Source organism: Silene latifolia, chromosome 2 (assembly GCF_048544455.1).
Source record: "Silene latifolia isolate original U9 population chromosome 2, ASM4854445v1, whole genome shotgun sequence".
Classification (NCBI taxonomy): Eukaryota; Viridiplantae; Streptophyta; class Magnoliopsida; order Caryophyllales; family Caryophyllaceae; genus Silene; species Silene latifolia.
Genome location: NC_133527.1, coordinates 60,252,353 through 60,266,837, shown reverse-complemented (window position 1 = coordinate 60,266,837; position 14,485 = coordinate 60,252,353). Strand labels below are relative to the sequence as shown.

At 41.4% G+C, this 14,485-nt stretch overlaps 1 non-coding gene across 1 annotated transcript; it reads right to left on the bottom strand.

The window, feature by feature from the left end:
- Positions 1–13,791: 13,791 nt before the first annotated feature.
- On the bottom strand, positions 13,792–13,898 carry LOC141644438 (small nucleolar RNA R71). The gene has a single exon (XR_012544057.1). It is a non-coding gene; the product is annotated as a small nucleolar RNA R71 (small nucleolar RNA).
- Between the last annotated feature and the right edge of the window lie 587 nt (positions 13,899–14,485).

The following is a 14,485-nucleotide window of genomic DNA, read 5'->3' as shown; positions in this document are numbered from 1 at the left end:
TGTTTCCGGCTCATGTTTTTCAACAGCGTCCTCGACCATGGCAGGACCATCAAGGGTGGACCCGCTCCTCAAAGTGATGGCATTTAGGGTCTCCTTTTGTTCCGGTTGAGTAGGTAAGTGTCCGGGAGCTCGAGTGTTACTTTTGCTAGCCAGTTGCGAAATTTGGCTCTCTAGTAACTTCATCCCGGCCTCTCTTGCTTGGGACTCCTTTAGCAACAGGTTCTTAAGCTCAGAAAATTCAGAATTCTGCGATTGTTCTTTCTTTGTGGCACATAAGGAGGTTTCGATATTGTTGTTGCTTTTGATGAGGGGGTATATAGGGTTGTTGCTGCGGCGGGGCTTGAGTTGGGTTAAGGACATTTTGGCTCCTCCAACTCAAGTTCGGATGGGTGTTCGGCTCATAGTAGGGTGTTGGTCTGCCTATAGTGTTGAAAAAAGACAAGATTCAAAAGGACTAGGCGATTTTTCGAGACATGGCCCTCACCTCCACACCTCTCACACGAAGGGAAGGGACCGTCGACACAAAGATTGACTTTGTACATCCCACCTTTGGAAGCTCCTCCTAGCTCATACTTGTCAAATCTCGCGGTAAGAGCCTCAAGCGCAGCGACAGAGGAGTATTCAGCGACTCTCCACCTGGTTCCCTCTAGAATTCCCATACTCGGCCTTGTGGGTAGCTAGATCGTCAATGATCTTCCACCCCTTGGTTGCTCCCAAATTTTCAGCAAATCTCCCATTGGCTGCAGCATCCAAAATGGCCCTCTGATCGTCGTACAACCCATTGTAGAAATGATTGCACAAACTCCATTTTTCGAACCCATGGTGCGGTATGGTTCGCACCAACTTCTTAAATCGGACCCATGCTTCGTGGAAATTCTCATCCGGCCCTTGTTTAAAGCCCGTGATTTGAGCTCTAATAGCGATCGTCCTTGAAAGCAGAAGTACTTCTGTAGAACGCCAATGCCAATGTATTCCAATCGGTGATCCCTTGAACAGCTCGGTCCGGATCTCTATACCACTCCCTTGCAAAGCATCGCGAAGGGAGAAGATGAACATAGTCTCCTTGATCTGGTCTTGGGTCACGCCGGCTGGTGGGGGTATGGAGCAAAGATGAGTCAATAAAGGTCTCCATATGCTTAGCTGCATCTTCATTTGCAGCTCCCCCAAACTGGTTTCTCTCAACCATAGTGATGTAGGCAGGCTTTGGTTCGAACTTCCTGGCATCACCTGGTAGCTCGAACCCCTTATATAAGTTATCATTTGTCGGCTCGTAATAATAACTAGCTACTTGCTTCCTCGGCCATGACTGGAATTTCCGGAGAAGTAACTGTCTCTACCAAGAAGTGGAAACGGGCGAAGATGGTGGATTATCTTGAACAGTTCGTTCTCGTGATAGCTTGACAGAGTACTCAGCTCTTCCTCTGTCGGTAGTATCCTTTGTGTTCGTCTCAACTCGCGCAAGGATCTTTCAAGCTCAGGGTTCAACGGTACTAATTCTCCACCCTGTGACCTGCGCATAAGAAGAAACTACAAAAAGAATATAAGAAAAGTTTAAGGAACGGATGTCCCTTAAACTAAGAAAGACTAAAAATAAAAACAACTAAAATTAGGACTATTGCCTCCCAAGAAACGGCGCCAAAATTTGATACCCGTCGTTGTGAGTACCAAAGATAAAATTTATAATTCCTATTAAGACTAACCTAGGCTAGTGGTAACAGTGTCGAACCACAAGGAGGCAGATGTAAATTTTAGTTGATTTAAGTTCATCGAGGTAACTATTGGGGGTTGAATTCAATTGGTCTACACTAAAAGTGAACAAAGATAATAAACTAAATAAACGATTTAAACAGATAAAAGAAGGGTACTAGGATGGTCGGTTCATTATAGCTTCGGCGGCAGCAAACTAAGTCGGTCTGAATCAAACACAGGTAAGGCGGGAGATAAAGAGGTCCTCTCGGTCCACTCTTAGCAAATAGCATCTTTCGATCTCGCTATAGGTCCCTAATATCACTAATACTAACTTTCGTCCTGAAAAGTGACTAACGGTCTAAACTATACCTATCTTTCGATCTTAGCACAGTTTAGTCGATTTAATTGATGGTCAAATAACTTTCCCTATCTTTCGATCTAACGGGTCGGTCACAAAATAGGTATCTAACTGGTCGCATGCATTCGATTGGTTAAATACAAGATTAAATTCAATTAAAACGAAGGAAAACCCTACGAGGTCGATCGATCGATCGACAATGTCAATGTCGATCGATCGACCAACACGCGAGACGATCCGTGTCTAATCTAATGCCGCCTTTGCCATAAATCGCCTACATCTTAGCACTATAGAATTAGCTACTCATGATGAAAGTGATAACAACAATAAAACTAATAACGATTACTGAATTCATGCTCAAAGTAAATAACAAACAGCGATAATACGATAATTGGCTTTCGGGATACTAACTAGCAAATCTATACTAATGATGAAAGTAAAACAATAAACTGGAATTAAGGCAGAAGGAATACCGAGATTTCAGAGGAAAGATTAAGAACAAGAACAGAATTCCAATGCTAAAACGATGTTTCAAACCCTAATTACTCGAATGAATAAAACTGAAAGTTACTGTGTAAAATTGTGATATAAACTTCGATCCTAAACTGAATGTTTTATGTTACGTTATATAGCAAATAACGTAACATCTTATTTCCTAAACCTAGCATCATGGGCTTGCGCTTTCTCGGTCTTCTAATTCTAAATGCGGAATAGCAATCTGGTCGATCGACCGATAAGGGTGGTCGATCGACTACTCTTCAAAGAAACAAGAGTTTCGGAACCCGATCATTGGTCGATCGACTGAAGGTGATGGCCGATCGACTAATGGAGCTGCTACTTGACTTCTTAAAACTCGTGGACTTGTCTTTTGGGCCTTGGATTGCGCACCAAGCTCGTTCCTTAAGTGATTCCTTTACGTCATTTGCAATGCAGATTACTCGGGGGCGGATTTGGCTTTATTTCCCGTTGAATACTTCACATTTCTGCAATAATGTACAAAATACGGAAGTAGACGGAAATAGGGAGAAATGTAGCATAAACTACAAGAATGAGCTCTGAAATGCGTGTAAAATGGGATGTAAAACATCATAAAAATAACACGCATCAATACACCAGGTTTATTTTATTAGACTCACTATGTTCATTAGGCTCATTTGTTACAGGTTCCATAATCGTCGCTCTGATACCATTTTGTGACACCCCCATATACCGAGGAGCCTGAACAAGACCTTCCCTAGCATATAAGGGCATCACCATATCGGTTGCCCGAGGAAAGTAATCATCAAAGGTCAATAAAAGAACATTTAAAACTATTTTACAAGTGATACAACCAAACTACTAATATAAAAGATACAACTCGTCCAAGCTATATAACTACTTCTTAACGTTACTCGTGAAGACTCATCCCTGCCAGGACTCCAGCTACCATCAAAGACAACACATGCTAAGACTGACTGCTCACCATAAGGGATCACGGCAGACACAACAAAATAAACAAAGACAAACCAAACAAGGTCCGTAACTGAGGCAAGACACAACAATCAACTACCAACATATTACAACACAGCTAAACACACAAACCAGTCACAACCACTCCAACCAATCACTGTCACCGACTGTCCACTGGACCATCCCTGCTAGTGGGGGACCGCAGCCGTTCCCACCTAAGCCCCGCTCATCATACTGAGCGATAACCCTGTCCTATTAATGTGCACATCCCCTCCCGTGGCGGGTTCCACGGAGGGCGAAACTAGGGCGTGAAGACACTCCCGCAAGCGACTCCACTCAGCCGAGGACGCACCTCGAGAACCAAAGACAACCAATCGCAGACAGCTGCACTATAACAACAACCAAATAAACAGCACACACCAACCGATTACCATACACAATCAGGCACACGGTCACAACAACGATACATTAACGATACAACAACTGACACACTAGACAACTAACAGAAACTGAATAGGCGAACCTACCTTTAAGCCAACCGTAGCAATTCCTCGATCAACCACAAGACATCAACCAAGCACGCAACCCCTATACAAACAGCATACAAGTCTATTACTACCACTACAACCATACAAGGAACAACAAAGACAATGACGATGATGATGACATACCTACGCATCTCACAACGGCGGTAAGACCGCTACCCGACTCAAGCAACTCATCCTCAAGCCACTAGCATCCTCAAAGGCTCCCATGGAAGGTATTTGGTGAAGGTAAAGGAGGGAGGCGACATATAGGTCTGAAGAAAAAGGAGGCGGAACTGATTTGCAGTTTTAACAAAACACGATTATAAACCCTCGCCGTAAAGACGCTACTCGATCGAGTAACCAACCTACTCGATCGAGTAACCTCTACTCTATCGAGTACCACTCATCCTCATATCCTAACAAGACACTAGGCATCTTTGGCATGCATTCCCAAGAACCCTCACCTGCCCCCAAAGGTCGGTCAACGTCGGTCAACGGGTCCCTAAAAGGGCGGGTATTACATCTAAACTCTTACGGGATGTAATTCTTTATTTTTAATATCAATATATTCTTAGCTTTCACCAAAAAAACTAATGAATCTAATGAACTTAGAGAGTCAAACTAAAATGAACCCGGGTAAGAGTTGTTAGGAGCTAATGCAAAGCCTTGGGAGACGTCCTAAAGTCACGAACTTGCCCTACAACTTTGAACCGGTCAATATGGGGTGTCATGAGATTGCTATGTGTTTACTAATGTTTATATAAATATGTTGGATGGATGATGTGTGGTTGAAGGGAGGACGTGGTTGAAAAAGTGAAGGTAATTTATATGATAATGTGATTTGTGGTGAAGTATGTCGTGTGGTGAAATGATTTATAATGTGGCGATAATAGTAACATGTGAAAAAGAGATGTTGTGTTGTATACGTATATTTTATTGTTGTGAAAAGTTATAAAGTCAAAGGCATGCGGGTAGTTATAAACGTTTGCATGACTCGATCAAGTGGGGGTAACTCGATCGAGTGGGTTTATGACAACGTTGGGCAGTAACTGCTGTTTTGTGCAACTCGGTCGAGTAAGGGGAGTACTCGATCAAGTGGGGTCTACTCGATTGAGTATGTATGTGACTCGATCGAGTGTGTTTTTACGTTAGTTCTGGTCAGGTTCTGGAGTTGGGGAACTCGATCAAGTAGGTGGGAAACTCGATCGAGTGACCTCTACTCGATCGAGTGGGTGCGGTTACTCGATCGAGTAGGTGCTGTGTAGGTCATATTTGCTTTGAGCCGTAGGCTATGTGCTTACGTTTATCTCTCCTCTTATAGCTCAAAGATATGCCACCAAAGAGGTCTTCTATGTATGCTAAGGCTCAGAAGATGAGTGTGGACGAGATTACCAAGATGCTTGTGCATCAAGATGCGCTTACCGGGGCCCTTCAGAGGTTTGGGAAATTCAAAGATGTCGGGGTAGACTTTGCCAAGATGAGCACTATGATTTCCCGTTTCAACCCAAAGGAATATATGGGTATAAGTGTGACAATTTTGCTCGACAATTGGCACAGAGAGATGGAGAATATCTTGGGAGTGGTTCATTATCCCGAGGATTTTAAGGTGGAACAAGTTGCATTCTATTTGAGAGATGTAGCGAGGGAGTGGTGGGACAAGGTGAGAGAGAGTGCCCTAGACCTTTATCTGAAGCAGGGTAAGTCTTGTATACCATGATTTGATTTCAAGAGAGTGATGAGAAGGGAGTTTGTTCCGGAGCACGTTCGTTGTAAGTTAAGGGAGGTGTTTGATTCTTTCAAGATGACCTCAGACATGACGGTGGCGGAGTATTACCACAAGTTTAATGAGAAATCGAGATATGTTGAGGATATGGAGCTGAGTCAGGAGAACTTAACACTTCGGTTCAAGAAGGGGTTGACTTACCAGATCATGGAGAAGCTACCGGTTGGGGTCCTTACAGATCTTAATGAAGTTTTTGAGAAAGCAGGCCGAGCTGTGAGGTTGGTCGAGATGGCCAAGGAAAATGACAGGGCAGTCCTATACCTATCAAAAATAACCAACTGGCTCTAACTAATATAGCTAGGGAAGTCGAGTCTAATCCACATGGAGATGGGAAATGTTAGCCTCGTCTAAGTCTGTCAAGGTAACCAAATTGGGGGGTTTTTAATTGATTGATTCTAAACTAACACTACAAGAAAACAAGACAAAGGCGACAGACATGCTACAGTCGCCAATTTGGCGACAGAAAAAAAAACTCGGGCGACCACTAGCCGTCGCCAATTTGGCGACTACACCTTTTTATCAAAAAATCCGTATGAAATCCAAGGGCGACCACTAGCCGTCGCCAATTTAGCTTTTTAAAGTATATGTTTTATCAATTTTTAGATAAGTAACCTCTAACCATTAATGTTTTATCAATTTTTTAGGAACAATTCCTTGTCCGTAGGAAGAACAACCCGGAAATTGATGACAATGAGCTATGGTTTGATGTTGTTGAGGGGTTCCAAAGAGGAGATGTGTATGGAGCCGGGTCGGCAAAGGAGATTTTCTACCCTCCTACAAGAAGAAGAGGGTCAATTTCCTCCCAACAACAACCGTATACCCCAAGTGTCGTGAGTGTGCTCCAAGCTCAATTAGCCGCCAGAGAGAGGCAGGATGCCGAGAGGGAGAGGCGGGATGCCGAGAGAGATGCTGAAATTCGGAGGATGAAGGAGGAAATGGAACGGATGAACTCCTTCTTCGCCAATTGCAACACTGGGTGGCGCCCGCAACCAAAGGATCCTAGAGATCCTAATTTTGGAGGTGGTAGTGGAGCGGGAGCAAGTTTCCCTGTTATGTAGTTTTTTAGAGAACATGTTATTCCCGGATAATGTTAGATGACCAAAACTCGTAGAACTCGTAGTTGTGTGTATGGAACATGATTTTCTTTATCAAGTTTGGTTGTGTTGGCTTCCCATGTGTTCTCTGCTGGAAGTGTTGGTTTATTTGCAGGTTTTTACGTATTTGGCTAGGTCAAAAACGATTTTTAGGCTAAAAAAAATGTAAATTTGGCGACGGATACTGAGCATTTGGCGACGGGAAACCGTCGCTAAGTCTCTGATCATGAATTAATTTTAGGGACATTGGCGACGGGAAACAGTGCATTTGGCGACGGAAATCAGTCGCCAAATGGCGACCAAAAACAGTCGCCAAAATGGCGACCAAAATCAGTCGCCAATTCTGAATATATGGAGATGACGTGGATTGTAAAAAGGCGACTAATGACAGTCGCTAAAAAGGCAACTAATGACAGTCGCCAATTTTGGCGACGAATTTCGGTCGCCCGCTTTAAAAAAATTCAGTCGCCAAAATTGGCGACGAAGGCCTGTCGCCAAAAGCGACTAAACCTAGCTACGAAGTGCGGGCGACGGGCCTTAGTCGCTTTATTCTTAATGGCGACTGTTCTCAGTCGCCTTATATGGTCGCCAATTACCTTATTTGTTGTAGTGTAATGGTAAGGATAAGGAAGAGAGAAAAAGGGAATAAAGATTAACCAAGTAGAGAAATCAGCTAAGACAGACGGTTCACCATAATCATTCAGTCAAGTAATCTGGGTCTCAGGTCAATGCAAATACAGGTCTGAAGGGCGGTGAATATCTCCTTTCGGTCTCAATTCGCCCTAAAGCACAAATAGCTTAGCTTTTGCCCTAACTATAATGCCCTATTGTTCGCTACTAGTCTCCCCTATTCCAACCTTTCCGTCCAGGTCAAGGGTCACTAAGATATAAATGCCTAATTGCATTGACTCAATTAAACAGATACAATTAATTGCAGCAGTTAACAACAAAGAGTATACCAGCATTAACCCTACAATTCGATTACTTTCCTTTCATAATTATGGATCCCCTAAAGTCTTAGCAGAAGGGAATTAGCTACACATCGTTATTGAATTACCAACAATAACATATAGATAATCAAAGCTAAACATGATAATAAAACTAATGAAGATTGAATTAAAAGCAATTATGATAACAATAAAAGGGAAGAGGGAATTAAAGCAATGATTAAGAATTAAGGGATTAAAGGAGAATGATAGTACCAATACAAATCCGAATCTAAGTAGCAAAAGAGTGGAAAGAGAGCGAGATTCAATCAACAATAGCCAAAGTATAGAGTAAAAGTGAATGAGAGAGGAGAGAAGAAGAAGAAATCACGCAGTCCCCTTCTTCCCTTTATATACGAAAATCCCTTCCTAATCTAACCTATGGACTAATTACAAAAGCCCATACGAAAATTAGGCGGAAAAAGTCTATAGAAGGACAAACCACTCGATCGAGTGGAAATAAACCACTCGATCGAGCAAACTAGCGCCAAATCACTAGATCGAGTGGAAATAAACCACTCGATCGAGCATATTCTTGCAAAGTCTTCTCTCGTGTTAACTTGGGTTGCTCGATCGAGCAACTGGGAGTATAATAAGCATTCGATCGAGTAATAAATTACTCGATCAAGCTATCTTGGCACGTAAGACCTTAAAACACCTTCCGAAACCAGCTCACGCGTCTTCAATATGTTAGATTCCAAGCTCCGGCTCCTTATTCTCCATAAATGCATGCAGTTGGGACAAATTAGGCTCGATTTAGCTCCTCTTGGGTTTATTCCTGCAAATTACATAAAACGAACCAAAGTAGAATATTCGGGGGTATTTGTAGCCAGATGCTACATAAATAGTACATAAATGCGTGTAAAAATGAGGTAAAAACCTTATATAAAATACACGCATCAAATCTCCCCAAACCAATCCTTTGCTTGTCCCCAAGCAAAATGTGAATGCAACTAAGAATAAACAGTGGAACGGGACCAACACATCAGCGACAAATCACCCACCAGAACCAATTTAATGCAACAACTGACAAATTGGCAAAAGAAAAGTGCAAACGAGTTAAATCAATGTTTCAAACTTACTGAACCGTCGACCTTGCAAGACTCAAAAAATATCGGACTCTCGCGGGTCGCTCATCACTCAATATTAGGCAAAAGGTGAGTATAATTGTGAAAGATAGAAACAAGTAAAGACACTCACCTAACTCGACCTATAAGAACATGCATGCAGTTAACATGAATAAAGTCTCTACAACCGCGTACATATGCATTCCAACCATACTAATGACCAAGACACATGCCGAGGACTTACATTTGGGTAAGTGAGGTAATGGGTAAGAAGGGGCTAAGATGAATTTGGATATGTGGAGTTAATAGCCAGGCTAGCAACAACGGATCCAAATATAAACTGCATCCCAACTTCGTACTCAATATAGCAAGATGAAACGGTACAAAAACCATGCACTCTACTCACAAAACACCAAAACAAACTCCTCAACTCCCCATAAGATATAAATAAAACATGGGAGTGAAAATCATTATACAATTTCTCATTTTTTTTCACACATGATTTCTCTTTCTTTTTCTTCTTTTCTTATTCTTTTCGTTTTTTTTTCTTTTTTCCATTTTTCATTTTTTCTTCGTTCATCACTTTTCTTTCATTCCCTTCAATTCTTCCACCATCTTCTGAAATCAGACAAAATAACCATATTGCAATAAAACATTCCAACAACTACTCATCACTAGCTCGGCTAGGGTAGGAAGTATTATAGAAAGTAGTTAATAGGACAAAAAGGCAATTTGGTTATGTGGGGTTCATGGGTAGAATGAAATAAAGGGAACTGTCTCTGCTAACATGTGTCACCATCCACAGACCGAATCATACAGGTATTAAGAAGACTAGACTCATGCTTATGCAAATTGATGTTACATGCTTAAAGAGAGTACTACTCACATCCTAAATGAAACCGGTCATGGATGTCACCAGTTTATAAAGCTCTAACCTCAGAATGTAATGTAGCTTGCCGATATAATGAATCGAGTCTATTCGTTCAGATAAGAGAGAAACAAAAACTCGTAGATTATGCACATAATCATGCCAACTAGATGTCACGAATATGCAAGGCTCAAGTAAGGATTCAATGTAGCGTCAATGTTCAAACGTTCCGACTCAAATTAAACATGAAATTTTTTGTATTTTTATCAATTTTTATGATTTTTATGTGATTTTTTTGAATTAATTAAAACAACAATGCATGCGAAGATAATTAAACGTGCAAGCAAAAATGCAAGAAAAACATGCAGACACAGATATGGATGCATGGCTCCCCAAACCAAACCGTACAATGCCCTCATTGTACCAAAAATAGGGAAACAAATGCAAACTGAAGAGAAAAGGAGAAGTGGAGTCGGAAAAACTTACAGAATGTCATATAGAGGGACCTCCCCAAACCGACCATGAACATGGGAGGTCAAAGAAAGTCAAGCAGTAGCTCCATATACGTAAAATAGCAGCTGGAAGAAATAACTGCTCGATCGAGTAACTTGGAACAGCTCGATCGAGCAAACTGGTATATGGAAGTACTCGATCGAGTAGAAAACCACTCGATCGAGTAAGCGCGATTTTGGCTCTGGTCGATCGAGTAAGAATATCACTCGATCGAGTGAATAAAACCCAAAAAGTGCTCGATCGAGTAGAAAAACTACTCGATCGAGTAACTTGACCTGCAAAATTCGCGTTAACGGCAAGGAAAGCATAAAAAAGTTCGTAAAACAGCATCTAAAGTTCAACATAAAGCTAAAGAAAAATAAAAAGTTCAACAAAAGTACAATAAAACAGTCCGGGCTGCCTCCCGGAGAGCGCTGGTTTAAGAGGTCCCGCACGACCTTTCTGGCATCAAATAACTGGCACGTCTAGCTCGTCGAAGTACAAGACTTGAACGCGGTTGTCTGCTTCATTCGCCTCGTGGTAATGCTTCACATATTGCCCATTCACCTTGAACCTACTACCTTCGGAGTCTTCGAGCTCCACGGATCCAAATTTAGTAACGGCTGTCACCGTATAAGGACCACTCCACCTGGACTTCAGCTTGCCAGGAAACAATCTCAATCGGGCATTAAACAGAAGCACCTTTTGCCCAACATGAAACTCCCTAGGTAGGATTCTCTTGTCATGCCATCTTTTCGTCTTTTCTTTGTATATGCGCGAGCTATCATAGGCATTTAGCCTAAACTCCTCCAACTCATCTAGCTGCAAAAGACGATTCTGACCACACAACTTAGGATCAAAGTTAAGCTCACGAATTGCCCACCAAGCCTTACATTCCAATTCAACAGGTAAGTGACATGATTTCCCATAAACTAGCCTATAAGAGGATGCACCAATCGGTGGCTTAAAGGCAGTTCTATAAGCCCATAATGTGTCTTCTAACTTAAGACTCTGATGTGACCATAATTGGCGCATATTTAGCCCACGAATTAGCCTTGTTTCCATGCTTTTTAGTGCTTATTTGGGTCATTTCTTATCTTTAGTTCTTTGTTTTGCATATTCTTTGAGATTTTGATCCCTTGGTAGGAAAGGAGTAAGAATCTTGCATTTTCATGGCAAAATGAGACTAAATTGATCGAATTCAATGACCAAGCATCAAGGAGAGACAAGATTAGAAGGCCTTTGTACATATTATAGTAGAAGAGCAATGTTGAGAAAAGATCCTTGTGTCCCCAAGGAAATCCCCAAGGAATTTATGAAGAAAAGGGAAGAAAAGAAGAAGATATGTTGTTGACTGACAATCCGAGCGGATTGTCACCAATCCGTCCGTCCCGCAGCAGCACAATCCGAGCAGCTTTGCCACAATCCGCTCGGATTCCCCCTCCACAATCCGCCCGGATTCCCCTGAATCCGCTCGGATTCCAACGCCAGAATCCGCCCGTCCCGACCCCATTCCGCCCGGATTCTAGCACAGCACGGATTGTCTTCTCCAAGCTACGAAGAAAGAAGCCCTTCTCTCAGAAAATACCGGCTCCTCCTTGCTCAACTTAAAAAGTGTAATTACTAGTTTAGCCCTTAGTTAACCCTAATGCATCCTCCCTAATTTCCACTATAAATACCCCATTAGTCTAATTAGAGTAGCATGTTCTTCTTATCAATAATTAGTGTAGTTAATATCAATCAAATCTCTCTTTAATATTGTAATCAAGTATTAATCAAGTTTTAATCCAAGTTCTAGTTCTTTAATCTCTCTTTTGTTCATCCTTTATTTTGGGTAATTGAAGATTATTTGGGTTATTGTTGGGAGATTGACAACCTCTCAATCAAGCATTCAAGTACTTCTTTTATCTTTGCTTTATTATTGGAATCATTAGTAGGTATAATCTCTTAATCCCTTTTTAATTATTGTTAATTACTTTCATTTATTCATCATGTTTCATATTGTTGGTATGATTGACAACCTTGCTAGCATGATCAACATGATAATGAGTGAGTAGTCTCTTAGCTAGGGTTAATGGGTGATTAGGGGAAACCAACATGGGGAATGATTCATGCTTAAATTAATATGCTTTCATGTTTTATTTGCTTGCTTGTTGTGATCTCAACTCATGCACATGTTATATTTGATGAAATGTTAAGCCTATGAATCCTTGCATTTACTATCATCTCCTATCTTTTCAATGAGACTTGTAAGACATAACCCAACTCGAGTCTCATTAGACCATGCATGTTGTTGAGTAGGGAAGATTAAGTCGACTTGTAGGTGTTGTACAATCTAATCAATTCGGCTCCGGGACCCAAACTTTCCTAGGATTGTAAGATATAACCCAACTCAATCCATCACAACAATAATTGCTTGCTTATAATTTGAGAACATGTTTGTATGATCATATCCCATGATTCCCCTATGATCCCATGACACCCTAGTTCCTTTAATCAATTGTTTACACCCCTTTAATTCATCTTGCTTGTTTATTTTCATTGCTACTTTAGTTTAGTAACCTTCTACATCAACCCAATTTGTGACACCCCTTAGACACCACTAGTTGCAATAGAAATCTCATTTCAACTCCCGTCCCTTGGGATCCGACCTTTACTTGCCTCTTTACTAATTGTAGAGTTGTTTGTGGAGCTATAAATTGTGTTTTGATTCGACCGTGACCAACGACCACATCTTAATTTGTGAACACTTAGCGGGATCGTATCAAAAATGGCGCCGTTGCCGGGGACGGTGTTTGTTTGATTTAGATTTCTTTTTATTGTTATTAGTTGTGTCTTTCTTCGCCTTGAGGAAGTAAAACTCCTCAAGGTTTGTTCTACTTGTTTTTGAGTTGTTTGATATTTTGCATGTCTAGAAGGTTACAAAGTGATTTGTTACCTTTTGACCGTGAAATCGAAAGAACCTTGACGAACAATAGGAGAGTTGTTAGGAGGAATTTAAGAGGTATTAGTGAAGTTGTCCAACCCACTAGTGAGTTTTTCAATCCTTTCGCAATAGAAGGAGAAGAAAACCCATTACACAATACCCCACAAAATCCACCTACAATGCCAAAATTCTCGTCACACTCCATACCCACCGAGGAGAATCTACTAAATGGTACTCCTACACCGCAACATCTCACCGGAAATTTTATTGCCAAGTCCGCCTTCATCCAATTAGTTGAGAGAAGCCAATTCGGGGGGATGCCTAGTGAGGACCCTCATTCTCATATGGAAACCTTTTGCGACTATTGTGATGCAATCTCTCAAACGGGCGTGACTCAAGACCAAATTAGATGGGTCTTATTTCCTTTTTCCTTAATCGGCACTTGTGAAGCAATGGTTGAAGGGCCTTGATAAGGCCACCCTTGGAATAGATTCTTGGAAGAAGTTGGCTCTAGCTTTCTACAAAATATTCTACCCACCGGAAAAGAGTAACATGCTAAGAGCTCAAATTACGGGTTTTAAGCAAAGGGATGAAGAGTCTTTGTATGAAGCTTGGGAGCGGTTCAAGGGAATTTGTCGCTCATGTCCTCACCATGGACTTAGCGAATGGTTTTTGGTGCAACAATTTTGGAATGGTTTATATGAAGATTCTAGGAACATTCTCAATATGGGATCAAATGGAATGTTCACCGAAGTTGATGACAATCAAACATGGAACAAGATTGAGGAAATGGCGGTCCATAACTCACAATATAGTAGACCTCGCAAGGCTACTAGAGGAGGAAAGCATGAAGTGGACTCCGTTACTCAATTGGGTGCTCAACTTAGTGCTCACATTGACACAATCAACTTGAAGTTTGAACAAGCTATGGCTAGACTTGAGGAAAACTCAAAATCATCAAAGCATCATGTTAATGCCATGACGGCATCCTCATCAATCCCAAGTGGGATATGTGAGAATTGTGGAACTTTGGGACATGACCAAGGTGAATGTAGGGGAACAAATGAACAAGTGAATGCTTTCCAAGCATACAAAAGTGGTACCCCTTATTCCAACTTTTACAATGAAAACACCAAATTCCATCCAAATCTCTCATACAAAAGCCAAAATGTTCAAAACCCTCAAACAACATACACTCCACCACCCATGAGAAACCAAAATCAAAGACCCTTTTACAATCAAAACC